This window comes from Talpa occidentalis, unplaced genomic scaffold (genome assembly GCF_014898055.3).
Source record: "Talpa occidentalis isolate TD23 unplaced genomic scaffold, MPIMG_talOcc4v2.1 talOcc4.4, whole genome shotgun sequence".
Classification (NCBI taxonomy): Eukaryota; Metazoa; Chordata; class Mammalia; order Eulipotyphla; family Talpidae; genus Talpa; species Talpa occidentalis.
The window spans coordinates 60,212,054-60,231,025 of record NW_023604295.1 but is presented as its reverse complement, the minus strand read 5'-3'; the positions used below and the strand labels follow the sequence as shown (position 1 = coordinate 60,231,025).

General features: G+C 37.8%; 1 protein-coding gene across 7 annotated transcripts in view; it reads left to right on the top strand.

Moving 5' to 3' along the window:
* Positions 1 to 18,972, top strand: part of ZPLD1 (zona pellucida like domain containing 1) — a 290,118-nt gene that overhangs the window by 55,315 nt on the left and 215,831 nt on the right. Inside the window, exon 3 of one of the 7 annotated variants that reach the window (XM_054700645.1) lies at positions 753 to 804. The exons of 4 other annotated variants lie outside the window; for them this stretch is intronic. The gene's annotated coding sequence lies outside the window, so the exon portion shown is untranslated. Of the gene's footprint in view, positions 1 to 752; positions 831 to 871; positions 880 to 18,972 lie in introns of those variants that run through there. 2 more of the 7 variants (XM_054700648.1, XM_054700643.1) reach the window with 2 other exon arrangements.

Sequence of the window (18,972 nt, the reverse complement as noted above, 5' to 3'; positions counted from 1 at the left end):
TTCTCCACATTTCTCCTCCAAATCCCCCCAAGTCTCTGGTGCAAGTCCAAAACCAAGAAGTAAGCACACCTTCTTCTCCATGTGTCTCTTTAGAGCCCACCTGTGTTCTCTGTCTGTTTCGCCCTCTAGTTCCCTGTAGCTAGTCCCAGGTGGCTGCATGTAAATGGGGATGGGGAACATGGTACCTCTTCCTTTTATGGAGATGTCTCTGTTATGGAGACATTAGAACTTGGTTTGGCTCAGAATTTCCCCAACTTCATTTGACTCTGAAGCCTTTTTTTTTCAAGTTATGATTAATAATATCTCACTTTTAAAAATATAATTTGGATACGCTAAAGGATTTGGATGGCTACAACATCTGAAGGATTTGGATGGCTACAATAGCCTAATATACAGACCAACTTAGAGGAATGTGGAAATGTAGGCATGCCAATTTCAGACTCTGCTGGCTTTTTTAATCTTAGCTTGGCCTGTTCCACTTCTCAAAGCTTGGATCTCCTAAAGGACTGTCAGGGGACTGTCTTCTGTAAAATTCTTTCCATGCAAATAATAGCTGATAAAGGGCTTACTAAGGTTTAATTATTATTATTATTTTTTTTTTTACCTTAACAGCAATGTTCCTTTCCTTGAAGTTACTAAACTAGTTCTGTTAGTCAAATCAACTTCTTATCTGTTCTACCATCTTCTGCCATTTGATAATTAGTTAGGCTGGGACCAAAATGAACAGTTTGTTTTTTTTTCTTTTAAACTAGGAACATATGCTCATCCCAGGAAAAAATTGAACTGAAGAAAAATATTCCTCAGGTACCAGAGGATTCCTTTTCCTGGAGGTATTTGCAAAAGGGAACAAACAATCCTTTGGGTGCTTTAGATTACTCAGTGAGTAGAAATATGTGGCTTTTTTGTTTAAAACTTAGGGGAGAAGCTCTGAATTTCTTTGATCTATGGTAGATATTGGGAAAAAAGAATAGAGGAAGGAGACAGGGCTATTAATTAACTTATATAAAAGATACTTTATATGAATGATTAATGGTTCTGAGCTAAATTCAAATCAGGGTAGATATGCTGAATAATTGTTTACTTAGATTATTACCAAGCTATCCTGCAGGGAATTTTATTAACCTTTAGGCCACTTCTCATCCCTTTCTCTGCCTATACTTCCTCTCCCTTTATGGTATAACTGATTTTTAAAAACATAGGTATGATTTTAAGAAACCACAAACAAGACCATGGAATCAGTCTCCCCAAAAGGGTCAGAGAAGCTGGGGAACTAAGGTCTATTGTGGGTCTAGGGAAGTCTGTTACCATTACCTAAGGAATGCAGATTATTTTCAGTTAAGAGCAGTAAAGCACTTGCAGATTGAGAGGCGTTCTTGTCCTTGTGTCAGTCAGTCCTTTGCACTTTTCCCAATCAAAAAGGCAGTCACTGCTTCTCCTTTTTATAACATAGAAAAGTATATTTGGGAGCTATCATCCAGATGGAGGGAGTAAAGAAATGCTCCCTGTTGGAAAACTCGTGTTTTTACTGATAGCAAAAGATGAAGTCACCCTCTCTTCTATGCTTGATGCTCCAGGTTTCTTACCACAAGAAATACACCTTTGGCTCACCCCATTTTACTTGAGAATATACAACTGTGTAAGTTCTTGTGAATGTAACTAAATTCGTTTTTCCTTTGATAACTGTCTGATGCTATTTTGACTAGTTATCCAGCCTGAAAATAACTCAGAGAGGTGGGGGATTTTACCCTGTACCCTAACAAAACAATGTAAATACTTTTAGTGTATTTGAAATTTAAACCACAGATAACCTTTCCTAGGTATGTTGTGTATATGAAGCTTCCTGACTTAAAACAGTGAACTTAACAATAGCAATGATCTAGAGTCATCTGGATTAAATCAAATGGCACACACTGTTGATCTAGATAATTAAAAAAAACTCCTTTTCTCTGCCTTATTTCTTGATTTAAGCAAATAAGCTACATAAGGCTTATTACCTTAAAAAGCTTTTTTCTTCTTTTTTAAAAGTGTAGAAATATTCTAATACACAAAAGTAGAATGAGTTTCCACATATTTGTCAACTCAACAATTATCAATATTTTGCCATTCTTTTTTTTTTTTAAGATTTATTTTTGCATACAAGAACTGGAGTATAGGTCAGAAGTGTCGGGGTGTGTGTGAGAGGACTCACCAGAGACACAGTAGGGAACAGAACAGGCAGATCCACTGAAATACATTGCTGAGGGGAGCAGTGGGCAAGCCAGGAGAGGTCTGCTGTGCCATGTGGATTGCTCCCTGGCCAGGGATCAAACTCATGCTGCAGTGGCTGTGGATAGCTTCATAGGTTGCGTCTTAACCTCTTGCGCCACCAGGGAGGCCCCCATTTTGCCATTCTTATTATTTCTCTCCTTTCCTCCTCTTTTCTCTTGAGTGTTTTAAAGCAAATCCCAGAAATCTTGTCATTTTGCATCATCCATCTCTAACTGATAAGGTTTTTATGCTTCATAAGAAGCATTCCATTACTCAGTCTGACAAAAATGAAGATAATTCCTCAATATTATCTATTACTGAGTTCATATAAATATTCTCTATTATTCTCCCACTTTTTTATCCTGACCTAGCTGTAGGTCACCTATATTCTCTCTTGGATTCTCACTTCGGGGAAGGAGTAGATAAAAACGAGAGTATCTTTGCCTTTTTTTTTTTTTCCAGTCCAAAGCACTAACTTAAATCCATCATTTCCAAATTTTCCTAAATTTGAATTCTGCTCCCATCATTAAGGGCAGTGCTTCAGTACTATGAAGTAAGAGCAAAGCCAAACTGTTTTGTTGATAAGCCAGACATGAAATTCTAGCATTCATTTTACCTCGCATTTCTTTCCCAAGCCTTCTAGGAGACATAAGAACAGGAAATGAATTTAGCTGTTGGTTTCAAAGCAGCATTTCCTTATAGGGAGTGCAATGTTTTCATTAAAATGATGTATCTTTTCGATTTAAAGTAATCTGTGTTAGCATTAGTTGTGGTAGGTCACTAGTTTGTGCCTTTAGTAAACTCTTAGTGTCAATTGTGTGCAAAACGTCATGCCAATAAGGAAACACAGGACACAAAGCAAAATGCACCTTTCAGAAAATAAAGTACAATTGAAATTCAGAAGCAAACTATTCTTATATGTGGGTTCATAACAGATAAAGGAGCATTTGACTTGAACCTTAAAAGACATCTAGAATTTGAACAATTGGAGAGGAAGCAAAAAAGATTTTGAGCAAAGGCACAAAGGTAGGAAAAGCAAAACAGATGAAGCAAGCCATAAGGATGAGTCTGGTGAATATGACACTCTTCAAGCCAAACATCATGAAATAACGTGACTGGCTGTGCAGCTAGGTATAGGTATTACGTAATCACCTAATAAGCAGAAATTCCAGTAACTGCTATCACACACTGCTGCCAGGAACTACTAATCAGCCAGCATATTTAGAATGTCAAGGTGATGATTGTTAATATGTGACCAACCATGAAAACTGATGCATGGTAGAGGCATCTGGTGCAATGTGGTGTAATAATTAATCTAATTGGATAATATTTTACCTCCAAATCTGACCTAGTGGTTGAGTCAATAAGCAGATATTGTGTGACTGTTCATTTGAGGAGAATTTCTTGGCAATTTCATAAGTACAAGCTCAACTACATGAAGCTTCACTTGCTGGTGTGCTCAGATTTTCCTTAGATCTTTAACATGGTAATTTCATGTTTTTTCCCCCTATCTTTCTAATACCATTAACATAGAAATATCAAGATCTTCTTGGCCCCCAACTCCAGGCTTATGATTACAATTATAAATGATGGTAAAATTGCTGATTATGGTTTACTCTGGTACAAACAGCACTGAGCTAAAAATGTCCTGGATCAGAGAATGACTTCATATCAGAATAATCCAGTGTCCTGTTCCAGGCTTTATGAGGCATGAGAGACAGCCTCTTCTCTCATTCCTTAACATTTACTAGAAACATATTTTCAGCTAATATTTACTGTGTGTTTATTATGTGCAAGGCACTGCCAGGTGTATCCTAAGCATTGTCTTATTTAATCTTCCTAACTCTATAATAGAGGTTAATATAAATTATCTCCATTTTAGAAATGAGGAAACTGGGGCTTAGAGAGAATTAGTAGTTTACACTAGGCTACACATGTAATAAATGACAAAGCTGGTTTTTGAGCAGTGCTTGTATGTTATGAAAGGCCACAAACATCTGACTAGGAATGGAAGACCAGGAATGTGTGTTGCCATGGGAAGTAGTTGCAAAAAGTCTACAGCCTTCCTCTGCCCTTCTATCTATTCAATTTCTACTTTGCTCTTCTCCCTACTTTTAAATTTCTTGCCATTTCTTATCTAAACTCTTCTATCTCTATGTTCCTTGAATAGAATTATTTTAAATATATATATTAACTAATTTCCTCTTTCACTCTCTGATTACCTCTAGGGTGTCAGGTTTTGTCTGCTAGCAAATTTGCAAAGACAGCTAGCAAGTGAATGAATGAATAAATGAATGAATATAGAAAAACAATGAATGCTGTATTGGGATTGCTCTGAGAGCACAAAGAAGGAAAGAATCAAAATCTGAGACCTGGGAGATGGTGCTTGAGTTGTATCTCAAAGGAAGAGAAATTGGACAAAAGTAGGGAGAGATGGGAAGAGATTTCCAAGCAGACACACTAGCATTGTATAGTTACTGGGGTGGGGGAATAGTTATACACAGTTGACACTTGTGGGTTATTGGTGTTGGCTGCAATGAATGTGAGTGTCCCCTAGGGGAGTTGAGAGATGAAACCAGAGAGGAAGGTAGAGGTCAGACCATGATGCACTTGTGTGCTAAGTTAAAGAGTTTGAATATCATCCTGAAAGTTATAGAAAATCATTGAAAGGATTTAAGTTAGTGAAATGCATGAATATATATATATATATATTTTTAAAGATTTATTTATTTATTTATACAAGCACTGGGTACAGTCCGAAGTGCGGGAGCGTGAGAGAAGAGCCAGAGCAGGGAACAGAACAGGTAGAGGGACGAAATACACTGCTGAGGGGAGCAGCGGGCGGCAGGAGAGGTCTGCGCGCCATGTGGGACCCTCACTGGCCGGGGATCGAATTGGCGCTTCAGAGACTGTGGGCAGCTTCGCAGCTCAGCACTCAACTGCCACACCACCAGGGGAGTCCATATATATATATATATATATATTTTTTTTTTTTTTTTTTAAATGCTAACTTCTATGTCTGGTAAAGGATACCCTAAGTTCGCACCATGATTGTACACTACCTATCTTGAGAGACTTCAGATCCCTTTATCTCCTTGTGATCTCTGATGGAAGAACTGAGACTTCCATGTAACCTCCTGATATCATAAGTTCTGTTCAGCTGAGTATAAAGAGACTTTGTAAATTGGTCTTTGTGGTTCCTGATTCGATTCTCCATGTGGTCTATTCTACTTCTATAGCTTTCTCTAAATTTTTAAAAATTTCATTTTTTGATTATCTTACATCCTTAATATGGTATTTAAAATTTCCATTTCTACCTTCTGCTTCTTAATTTTATATCTGAGCTCATTAATTTCTTTTTCTGAATTTTGTTGTAGTTTGATTAGCCTTGTTGAGTTGTATCACTCTGACTTGCCTTTCTGTATTTTTCCCTTTTTTCAATTTTCTTTCTTTTCTTTTATTTTTTAAAAAGATTTATTTATTAGCAAAAACAGACAGTTATAAACCAGAGACATCCTGCAGGGGAGGAGGAGGGAAAATGGTGAGAGGGAGGGAGGGAGGAGCACAGGGGACTGTGGTGATGGTGCACTGGTGCCTTGGGCAAGGAAATTCTATGGGGACTCAATCTGAGGGGGTGGGGGGAAGCAAATATTGTCTGAAAAAATGTGAAAAATGATAAATGTTAAAATAAATAAAAAAATAAAATACAGATAATTCTAGGAGTTGGAAAAGTCTTAATATATAAGGACTTTAATAAAGCCTTTGTGATTTTGGAAAAAAAATTTATACATATAAGAACTGGGGTACAGGCCAGAGGTGTGGGGGGTGAGAGGATTCACCAGAGACAGAGTGGGGAACAGAACAGGTAGGATGACTGAAATATACTTCTGAGGGGAGCAGTGGGCAAGTCAGGAGAGTCTGTTGCACCATGTGGGTAGCTCCCTGGCCGGGGATCGAACTTGTGCTGCAGTGGCTGCAGCAAGCTTCATAGATTGCATCTTAACCCCTTTTGCCACCAGGGAGGTCCCTCAATTTTCTTTATTATGGCATTTTAAAACTATTTGACAGAGAGATACGATACTCCTTGTCTGTATGGTTAAATTCTAGAGAATTGTTCTCTCATTATGATGCTGTATTTCTTTGAGTCCCAAAATGCCATGTGTTATATTGTCTTATGTGCTTATTCTGCTTTACATTTCTGTACTTTTATTTTTAAATATCTGTAGCAGAAAAATATTTGAACTGCTTGTGCTTTTTCAGTGGAAGGAGTTGTGGTTTTATAGGGTTATTGCATATGATAAATGAAATTTTCTATGCAAAGCATATTACAATGAGCATATATTAGTTTCTGTTGTTATTATGATAATTATTATGCACCTGAAGCCCTTGCACTTCCAATTAGGGTTTGAAAAATTTTCTAGTCAATACTTAGCTAAGTAGACACTTCTCCAAAGAGGACATACAGATTGCCAACAGCACATAAAAAAAGTTCATCATTTATGACTAGGGAAAAGCAAATCAAAACCACAATGAGTTACCACCTCACATCCATTAGAATTTCCCATGTAAAATAAACTAGAAATAAGAAGTGTTGATAAGGGGATAGAGAAAAAGAACTATCGTCTACTGTTGGTGGGAAGGTAGACAGGTTCAGCCCCTATGAAAAATAGTATGGAAACTCCTCACAATATTAAACATAGATCTGGGGCCTCCCTGGTGGCACAGGCAGTTGAGCGCAGCACTGTGAAGCTGTCCACAGCCTCTGCAGTGCTGGTTCGATCCCCACCAGCTGCAGAGATACCCACGTGGTGGGGCAGACTTCTGTCTCACCCGTTGCTACCCTCAGCAGTGTATTTCGGTAGGTCTGTCTGTTCTGTTCCCTGCACTGTCTCTGGCGAATCCTCTTACCCGCCCACACATCTGGCCTGTACCCTGGTTCTTGTATAAAAATAAATAAATCTTTAAAAAAAAATTTAAAAAATAGATCTACCAGCAATCCCACTCCTCGGTATCTGCCTGAAGAATGCAAAAATACTAATTCAAAGGAATGTGTGCATTCCTATGTTCATTGCAGTATTATTTATAATAGTCAGGTTATAGAAATAACCTAAGCGTCCAAGGACAAGTGAGTGGATTATGAAGATGTGGTGTGTATACATAATGGCATACTACTCAGCCATAAACATTGATGAAACATTGCCATCTGCAACAACATGAATGGAATTTGAGGGATTATGCTAAATGACATAAGTCAGAAGCAGAAAGACAAATATTGGATGATTTACTTATATATGGAATATAAAGAAACAAATTAAAGGAACAGAAAAAACTAAACCAAAACATTCTCAGAAATCTAAATGTAGAAATGAGGCTACCAGAGGAGGAGTGTTGCAGGTGGGGACAAAAAGAGGGAGGGGGCCAATGGACTGTGGTTGAGGATTATGGGAGTTTTGGTTAGGTATTATAAGGCAACATACATCTGAAGAGGTGTGAAGCTGTACTCTTAAATCATATACAGTGTTGTGAACCAACATTAATAAAAATTAAGACAGTTTAAAAAAAAAGTTAAGTTTTAGCCTCTCTCTGGTTACAAAAACATCACTAAACTTCTCAGTAAAGACCCAGAACAATTCTAATATTCAACAACAACAAAAACAAAAAAATTTTCTTAAGTGATAACTTTAAAAATCCAACTTTGTTGTATTGTTAATATATAAGAAATGCACATATTTAATATGTAAATTTGATGAGTTTGGACATAGATCCATGAAACCAAAGTGTTTGGTTCTTCCTTTTGATTTAGTCTCTGCCATTGTTAGGAGCTACTTACTGAGGTAACATAAGGGTGAAGCTGTGTTCAGCTGAGTAGTGTGGGTGTCCTGTACTTTTCACACCCAATGACTAGATGGGATAAAATCAACATGGAGTAATTTAAAGCCTAATAAATTGTATCCCATTTTCAGCAGGAATATTTTAGAAAACTCATTTCTGACATGTAAATAAGCAGGTCTCCTTTTTATTTTCTTCCAAACTGATAATCAAGATCAGATAAAGCATGATGTGTTGCTGCCTGGATTTGGCAGGTAGGGGAATCTTGGGTTTTGTGAAAACTGGCTCTGTTTGAAGAAATGGCCTTGAGGGGTGCCAAGCCCTGGGGACCTTTAGGACCAGGACGAACCAGATGAAGGAGAAGCGTGTGGGAGAGAGCTGTGCCAGTGGCAGGTGATGATGGATGTGTCACTGAAATTCCCCAGTACACTGTCTGTGCCTCTCTGATTGTGTGGTGTGGGTTGCCAATGCCTGAGGAGAGGTGTTAGGACTAGTTTGAAAGCTACAAATTAAAAATGATTTATATTTTTGGCCAGCTCAGTCTCCTCTAATCCAGATTCTATAGTTTATTCCAATTCAGACCTTGCCTTCCCTTCCTGAAAGGTTAATTTGAAAAGGGAAAGAAAATGGAAGATGTGAGAAAGGGAAGGAGTATTCCTTCATTTTTCTGGTATAAAAGTAAATCAGACTTCTAGATTCCTTAACTCTACCTTCCTTTTTTTTTTTTTTTTAAGTCAGAGCTTTAAGCTCCACAGAAAAACTACTCAAAATAATCAAGCAGTTTAGTGAAGTAGCAGGGTACAAAATCAACACAAAAATCAGTAGCCTTCCTATACACAATCAGTCTGAAGAAGAAGAAATCAAGAAAACCATCCCTTTTATAATTGAAACAAAAAAAATCAAATACTTGGGAATAAGCCTATCAAAAGAGATGAAGGACCTATACAAAGAGAATCATAAAACACTGTTAAAGGAAATAGAAGAAGACACAAAGAAATGGAAAGACATCCCCTGCTCATGGATTGGAAGAATCAACATCATTAAAATGGCCATCTTCCCAAAAGCAATATACAGATACAATGTTATTCCAATAAAAATCTCAATGACATTCTTCAAAGAAATAGAACAAATACTGATGAAATTCATATGGAACCACAAAAAACCACGAATAGCCAAAGCCCTACTGATGAAAACAAAGGAGAAAGGTGGTATCACATTTCCAAACTTCAAGCTATACTACAAAGCCATAATAATTAAAACAGTTTGGTATTGGCACAAAAACAAACACACAGACCAATGGACCCAAATAGAAAGCCCAGAAATAAAGGCACACTTATATGGACAACTAATCTTTGAAATAGGAGCAAAGAATATGCATTGGAACACAGTTTGTTCAATAAATGGTGCTGGGAAAACTGGACCACCACATGCAAAAAGATGAAACTAGACCACTACCTCTCACTGTGCACAAAAATCAACTCAAAATGGATAAGAGAACTAGACATAAGACCTGAAACCATAAAATCATAGAAGAAAATATAGGTAAAATGCTACAAAAACATACATCTTAGTAACATCTTTAAAAACTCATCACCAAAAGAAAAGAAAGTCAAGGAAAAAATAAACACCTAGGATTATATCAAACTGCAAAGCTTCTGTACAGCAAAAGAGACATTAACCAAAATAGAGAGACACCCCACTGCCTGGGAAAAAATTTTTGCACTCCATACAACTGATAAGGGACTGATCACAAAGATATACAAAAAACTCACACAATTCAACAAAAACAATCCAGTCAAGAAATGGGCAGAAGAACTTAGTAGACATTTCTCCAACATCCCTTATCATCAGGGAAATGCAAATCAAAACCACAATGAGATACCACCTTACACCAGTAAGAATGGCACATATGAAAAAAAAAAAAAAAACAACAAAAAACAAGCAACAACAACAGATGTTGGCAAGGATGTGGTGAAAAAGGAATTCTCCTACATTGCTGGCAGGAGTGCAAACTGGTCCAAACACTATGGAAAGCTGTCTGGATGTTCCTCAGTCTACTAAAAATGGAGCTACCATATGATCCAGCAATTCTGCTACTAGGGATCTACCCAAAGGACACAAAACATTGATCCAAAAGACCATCTGTACCCCTATGTTTTTTGCAGCACTATTTACAATAGGTAAAACCTGGAAATAACCCAAATACTCAAAAATAGATGACTGGATCAAGATGTGCCATATGTACACAATGGAATATTATTCAGCAATCAAAAAAGATAAATTCATGCCATTTGCAGCAACATGGATAGAGCTAGAAGGAATTATGCTCAGTGAAATAAGCCAGAAGGAAAAAGAAAAATATCAGATGGTTTCACTTACAGCAGGAATATAGGGAAACCAAATAAGACATCAGTGTAAAAAAAATAATAACAGTACAAAACACAACAAAGCTAAAACAGACAATTATAAACCAGAGACATCCTGCAGGGGAGGAGGAGGGAAAAGATTAGAGGGAGGGAGGGAGGAGCACAGGACTGTGGTGATGGTGCACTGGGTGCATTGGGGAAGGAAATTCTGTGGGTACTATACCTGAGGGGGTGAGGGGAAGCAAATATTGTTTAAAAATGAACCATGATATAAAAAATTTTTAAAAATTTTAAAAAGTCAACTTTTAAAAACCTATTCCTTGGAATGCTTAAGGTCTTTATAATTTTTTTTTTTTTTCAAATTGGCCTTCTGAAAAGAAATGGCTCTCCCTAATTGCTAATGGAAATAATATACTTTCGGAAATTAACATTCTGTCCTCTTTAAAATATAGAGTTGGAGATAACAAGGCCCCTTTGGATCAATTATTTGTTTTGGATCAGATTTTTATACTTGAAAAATCCTAAGTGGTTCCTTTCAGTTGTGTAAACACAGGCATCTGATATTTTAAGGAAAGGGCCCCAAAGAGTCTTTGGGTTTTATAAAGGCAGTGTCTTTAAGTATTCTTTCTTAGTATGCATTTTTCTTAGGAAAACTAGTTGAAGTTTAAGTGATCAGTTAGAAAATAAAAGATGTCACTGTGTTATACCTGAAACTGGTGAAGTAGGTCAGACCAGTTATACTCACAATGGGATTATAAAAGTTTACTGTAGGACACCTGAGTGACTACTTTGAGGAAAATCAAGAAGTGCAGTGGTTTATGCATTCTCAGCAGTCATGTTGACAACAGGGAAGTATAACTCATTCAGAGAATATACCTAGAGAGCTGTGATCTCGAAGAGAAGGATCAGCCTAATTTCTGTGGAAGACACAAGCTATAGAAGGCACATTCATGTCACTGTTGGAGCATGCAAAGAGATGTGTTCTATGTCCCCTTTACCTAGTCATTCTCCTGTTACCCATCCCTGTACAGCTTGTAAATGTGAGTTCCACTGAAACAGAGGTTTTATTTTATTCACTGTTGAATTTCCAGTGCTCAGAACAGTGCCTAATACACAGGAAGCATGCAAACATTTTGTATATATACATATATATATATTTTGAATTAATATGGATATATTTAAACTTGGTGAAATCTTGAGGTTTTTGATGGCAAAGTTGGGATCTAAAGAGATGTGTTGGGTTTACAAACTTAATCTACAAAACAAAATAGAAAAAAATGGCCCTTGGGTTAAAAAATCAACTATACAAAATCTCTAGATGGTGAAATGTAGCTTAGTGATACAGTATATGAAAAACTTAGTTGGCAGTAAAAACACAAATTAGCAGTGTGCTAGGACCACAACAAATATATATATATATAGAGATATATTTAACATTGTAAACATTGGTTTACAATACTATATATGATTTAGGGGTGTAGGGTTACACCTCTTCAGATGTATTTTACCACAACATGCCCATCACAAAGCATCCATAGTCCTCCGCCATAGTCAATTGTGTCCCTCTCCCTTTTCCTTTCTATTCCCACAAAGTAGGACATTTCGATTTTACTGGTCCTTCAAGTGCCAATGAGCTTACTCTAGTTTTATATTTTCAGCACTGGAAAAGAGCCCTGAGCACTTTCTGATTGTTTATTTTTTTACTTATATAGTACATTGTTTTATACCCTTATTACTATTTTGACAGTATAGGTTTTCTCTCCTCAGGTGTGGTCACTGTAGTTCTCCCACCACCAAAGCATCCAAAGTACCTTGAGAACTTTCTATCCCTGTACACCTTTTGCTTTCCATACCCTTCTGGTAGCCTCAAGTCTGTGGTCAGATTTCTAGGATTTGTTTTGGTTTAGTTTTATCTGTTCCTGTTTTGTTTCTTTATATTCCACATATGAGTGAAATCATACATTGTTTTTCTTCTTTCTCCTGTCTATTCAGCTTAGCATAATACCTTCTACTTTCAACCAGGGTGTTGCAAATGGTTAAGATTTCATCTTTTTAAAAAATAGCTGAGTAGTATTCTATAAAATAAAAGCTTCATGTGATCATGGGTTACATCAATTAAGATGTGACACCTACATTAGAGAAGGTGATAATAGTTATTTTCTTTGTGTTGACCAGGTGGTGCTGGAGTAATATGTTCTACTCTGTGTACAATACTCAAAATAAGAGAGTGTAAGTAAATATGAGAGACCAAATTCCTAATATGGGAATTCTCTGTACAAAATCATATGCCTGGCTTATCCTATTTGTTTAAAAATGAAAAGAAAGAAATCTTCACATTGTTGGTGGTCTTTAAAACATCGTCATTTCTTTGGCAATACCAATTGCTGACTGATTTTGAAGAATGGAAGTCCAAGATATCCCTTGACTATTATTTTCAGTTTTGTGCTGCTCCTGCCAGTTTCTCAATTTCAGACCTTGTGCCCAATTTCCTATCTGCCCTAGACTCCAAGGCTGAACTCAGCTTCCTGTGTATGTTTTTTTTTGGTGCTCTCCAAAGACAAAACAAGTACACAGTGCTGGTTCTTTCTACTTCTGGCTATTTTGTAACATACTCCACCTCCATCCATCTAACTCAACACCTGGGACACAAGTCTGGTGCAAGTATGTGCTCATGCTAGACCACTTGAGGGACTGTGGCAAGGGTACTGCACTTAAGTTGTATGATGGAGACACAGAGGTCTCTAAGGAAGTTTTGTTAATTAGCAAATGGAAAGCCAACAAAATTGCAGTTTTCTATGGTTACCATAGGAAACATGTTTTCACTTCCCACTTTCCATGCTGAGTCATGTCCTGATTTCATTCTCTCAAGTCCGATAATAACTACTGTCAATGACACAAAACATTTTATCGCTGGTATTTTACCTGAAAACAGTTTTAAGCTTAGTTATTATGAGAGCAGAAGTAGGCCATGAGTTTTGGGGAATAAGTGGTTACACTTACTTCAAATTTTCACAGCACCTACACACATGATTTCTGGACATCCAGAAAGCACCTCTTCTTTTTCTTGATTGAGAGTTTCCATCCGGTGAATAGGACACATCTAAGAATATATAACCATTTGGTTGAATTGAGGCTCATCATATCCAATCCTTCCTTCTCTTTTCTTTCATAGGTGACACATCTACATTGTAATTTGAAGGTTCTACCTTTTGTTTTTAACTTTCTCTGTCATTATTTTTCACAGGTGTTTTTCCAGTCATTGGCATTTCTGCTTCTGTCTTGATGTCTGCTTCTTGGACGGTTAGTTAGTCTCAAATACATGATTACCATCTCCCCATCTCCCCTTTTAGTAGAAGACTTTCTTATATCATTAAGAAAATTAAAGTTACTGGAATTTTTGCAGTCCTACCACTTAAATTATCTAACATTATCTGTACCCTTATGTTGTCTTCCATTTGTTACCATAGATGGCGTTATCTATTTTATTATCTAAGGCCAAGTTGTCTACTTAGGCAACAGATCCCGCTCCGTTTTTGCTACTCAAAGTAATTTATCCAGTAAATTTCCTCTCTTGTCTACATCTTTCTTTTCTATATCACCATTTCCCCTCTCTGCTCTAACAGTTTCCATGAGTAAACAGTTATTGTATCTCCCACTTAAAAGAATTCTCTCGTGACTTCACTTCTTCTCCTACGTACTATACATTTCTCTTCCCCCCTTTTTACATCTTGACTCCTTAAATGCATTTTTTATATTTTCAAACATCCAGTTTTTCTCCTCCCAATATTTTAAGTACAATTTTATCTGACTTTCCCTTAATCTGCCGTAACTATTATGGTCAAATTACCAATAAGAATTAAGTCCAATGACCAATTTCAATGACCAGTTAATAGTACAGTGGTACAGCTGATCATTCCCTCCTATTTATTTCTTTTATTTATTAACATTTAGGACATTGCACTTTCTTGGTTTATCTACTTCTTAACTGTTTACTTTATCATCTTCCTTAACTTCCTAGTAACAGTTGAGTAGTTCAGAGCTCTCACATTTACTCACTGATAATTTTATTCAGCACCACAGATTTGATTATAATCTTTTATTGCCAATTTGCAACCTCAGCCTGGATCTTCTTGAATTCCACACTTAATGTATCCATAATCCTACCTGATATGTCTAGTGGTATGTCTGATAGACATCTTAGGATGTCCCAAACCCAAACCCTCACCTCTCACACCTGTGTAAATGGGCCATAACCCACTGGCTTCACTTCAGTCAGTGACTTCTCAGCTAATGAGTGTCATCCCTACAGTTGCTTAGGTCAGAAACATCTCTTCCTATCACATGTAAAAGTCAGTTTATCAGTTACCCTCTGAAATTCTACCATTAAAATATATCTAGAGTCCAGCAAACTTACCTTGCCTTCAGTGGTACCATAGTGCAGTTGCCCTCATTTCTCATCTGATTAATTGCAATGTTCTCTCATTGGTTTTTCTGCTTCAGTTCTTTGTTTGCTGACACTTTTTTTTCTTTTTAAGATTTATTTATACAAGAACTGGGGTATAGGCCAGATGTGCGGGAGGGTGAGAGGATTCACCAGAGACAGAACGGGAAACAGAACAGGCAGAATGACCGAAATACACTGCTGAGGGGAACAGCAGGCGAGACAGGAGAGCAGTGCCATGTGGGTATCTCTGCGGCTGGCAGGGATTGAACCAGCACTGCAGAGGTTGCGGACAGCTTCACAGCCCTGTGCTCAACTGCCTGTGCCACTAGGGAGGCCTGTTTGCTGACACTCTTAATACAGCATACAAAGGAATTCTTAAAAGGCAAGATAGTCACATCACTCCACTCAAACAATTCCCTATTTCATACAGAGCATAAGCAAATCTTTAAAATAGCCTAAATGTTTCCTATGGCCTTTCACACTTTGTTGCTCACCTGACTTTAGACTCTGCTCTACCCACTCTGACCTCCTAATTGATTACACCCAAAACCATATACATTTCTACTTGAGAGCCTTTGCACTGGCTGTTCCTTCTTTTGAGTTCCTTCCCAAGTGAATCTCTTACCTTCTTAATGTCTTTGCTCAAATCTGACCTTTACAAATGAGGACAGATTTACCATCCTGTTTAAAATTACAATGACCTCAGTCCTCTAGTCACCTCATTACCCTATTCTTTTTCATGAAACTCATTGTCTCTTTTTTTTTAATATATATATAGAATTTCTACCTTTTTTTTTTTTTAAGATTTATTTATTTATTAAAGCACTGGGTACAGTCAGAAGTGTGGGAGAGTGAGAGAATTCACCAGAGCCAGAGCGGGAAGCAGAACAGGCAGACTGATGAAATACACTGCTGAAGGGAGCAGCGGGCATGGCAGGAGAGGTCTGTGTGCCATGTGGGGCCCTCACCGGTGGCCGGGGATCGAACCGGCGCTGCACAGGCTGCGGGCGGCTTCGCAACCCAGCGCTCAACCACTGCACCACCGGGGAGGCCCAAAACTCATCTCTTAACATTCTGTGTAAATTATTTGTATGTTTACTGTTTGTCCAAAGGATATGAATATTCCATGAAGTTCAACTTTTATGTTTTCTGTAAAACAAAAAGTTCCTAAAATGTAACAGTTACTCAATGAATAATTATTGACTATTAATTAGGTATCATAATTGGTTAATTTTAGAGACAAAACACAACCAAGTGCTGGGTGGCAATGTAGTATAATGTCTTAAGTACAATCACTCTGGATCAGACTTACTGGAATCTTTGAGATCCTGAACAAATTATTGTATTTTTCTAGTCCTTAACTTTTTAATCTAAAGAGAGAATAATTGCACCCACTTTTAGGTTTGTCATAAGCACAAACTGAAACTGTAATATAAAGCTTTTAGCACAGGACTGGGTATAAAAATGAGAAATCAATACATATTATAACAACAAAAAATTGGGCCTCCCTGGTGGCGCAAGGGGTTAAGACGCAACCTATGAAGCTATCTGCAGCCACTGCAGCATGAGTTCGATCCCTGGCCAGGGAGCTACCTACATGGAGAAGCAGACCTTTCCTGCCTTGCCTGCTGCTCCCCTCAGCAGTGTATTTCAGTCAATCTGCCTGTTCTGCTCCCCAGTCTGTCTCTGGTGAATCTTTTCACCCCCCACACCTCTGGCCTGTACCCCAGTTCTTGTATGCATCAATAAATCTTAAAAAAAAAACAAATGAAAAATTAGTAATTGAGTTAGCTCAGATCAAAGTGGGCAGACTATATATATTAGTGTTCAAATTTGTCTTTCTTTCATGTCTATCTTGATGATGAGGTAATTGTGTAGAGGAGGAGGGATTATGGGTGGCATGGAGGGATAAGATCAATTCTTCACAAGATGAGTGGAGCCTTTAGATGAAGTGTGTCTGCTTTCTGTTCTAACAGTCTTAATAGTACTGCTCTCTAGGAGAAGATATTCTTATTGACTCCTACTCTCAGAAGATATTAATTTAAAAAATAATAACTGTGACAGTTATTTACGTGCTACTACCTCCAGCCATGACTGTGTGCCACTTTGTTTGGCTTCCTTACAGTTCTCCTAATGACCCTATGCAGTAAGTACTATCATTTCCATTTTGTGGCTGAGGAAACCAAGGCACAGAGAGAGCCATAGACTTGCCTAACTTGTAAAAGTGGAGGAGCAGGTCCAAACTCAGCAAGTTCATGCCTTAGCGGTCTTCACAGTATCTCTTGTGGCAACATTTCATCCCGATTATCATCCAGGGCTTTCAATCTCACAGGCCTAATGTGGACTTTTCTCATCTTCTGCCAGTGGAACAGTCAAAGGGCAGGCCCTGTAATATCCTGTTATCAAATACCAGACAGAAAAGCTGTTCATGGAAATGATCACAAAACAGGCCCCAATAACTCTTCCATGCTGACTTTAAAATATTTCCTGCATCTTGGAGAATGAGAGGAAGCATATACAAATGATGACTAAAAGGAAAATGTGAGGGTTCCTGTGACACAACAGTGGAGTAACACCTAATAATTCAGAGAAAAGGAAGGTCTTTGGACATCTTGGATACAAAAGAATGTCCCCTCAGGATGGGAGTTTTCAGTTTTCTTATGTGAAATAGAGCAGTGCTGTGTACGGGGAACTCCTAAGTGACAGAATCTGAGGTCTCTGACCTTTATTAGGACCTGGAGCAGTTCCATGTGCCTGCAGGTCTTTGGCTAACCCCTCAGACTGCAGTCCAGCAGAGCCTTTAGCCAGGAGCTTCTGCCTGCCTGGTAATAACAAACGCTTCCACCTTCCCTGAGGGTGTGGCTTATGAATCTGTATTTTAATTTAGCCCCTATTGTGGTTGTTTTAAACAACAGTTACAAATAAAAGAAAGCTGACCAAATTATATACAAATCAAGGGCACTAGTTTTCACAGAAAATTCATATCCTTCCAGGGTTTTATAGACCGTCAGGTAAGTTTCAAGGTTGCTTTCCTCCCGGAAGGAGGCAAGTAGGCTTACCTGGGCAGTGAGGGACACTGCCCATTTCCAGGTGTCTGGCTTCAAAGCCTTTCTAGACTGATGGATTTCAAAATGCAATCAATAAATTCTGTTCTGAGCTTTTTGCAACATTTTAGGCAGCAATTTATTCTCCACTTTGCCAAAAGGAGTTTTTGAGGAAGATAAGAATGATTCAAAACAGATGCCCAGTGACAGCAGTTATTTTGGCCATGTGAAGAATATTCAGCTCTTGATTCTGAGCCAGATGTGAAAACTACTTTTCTGAGATTGCCCAGGATCTTTGCGTACATTCTTGTTTTACTCCCTGCAACCTCCATCCCTAAATTCCATGCCCTGCCAATTTCTCCATTAATTGACAAAGGTTGAGTTTGACATTTCCTGTTCCACCCATAGGTCATTTCTTTAGTGCCTGTTTGGCTTGATTGCCTTTCTTTTCCATGCTTATTTTAAGGAAAAAGATATCTTGTAAATATCCTTCATCTATAATCTTATTTGCAAAATTTGCTCTCTTTAATAAGATTCTAGAAGAGCTCACTAATCCAATTGCAACATCTCTGGACCTTTTCTTATTGTGGCTCTTTCCTTTCTTCACTCCTCATTCTATTTTTTCTCTCCTGTTCCTACCTCCTTTGTACAAATTTTATGTTTACATACCTTTCCCCTTCTCTATTTCTAATGTTTTCTCTTCATTCGGACCTCTTTTTCTCCTGAGTACCTTAGACTCCAGAATGTTGTAAGTGGCAGGTCTTTAAAGATCATGTGCTTCCAGACCCTCATTTAAAAGTAAAGATACTGCAAGCTAGACAGGCAACCTGATTTGCCTGAAGTCCCCCCACAAGACAGATGCATCCTCTGACCCCAGGGCCCATTGGGATCTTCTCTCTACTTTCCTGAAGGCAGAGCTTACAAATTGCCAGTTTAGGAGCAACATTAAACCCATGAACAAGTATTGTTTGACCTGCATATAAGTCAAACAAACAATTATTTGTTACTATAATATTTAAAAATGAAGTGTTTCTGATAAAGT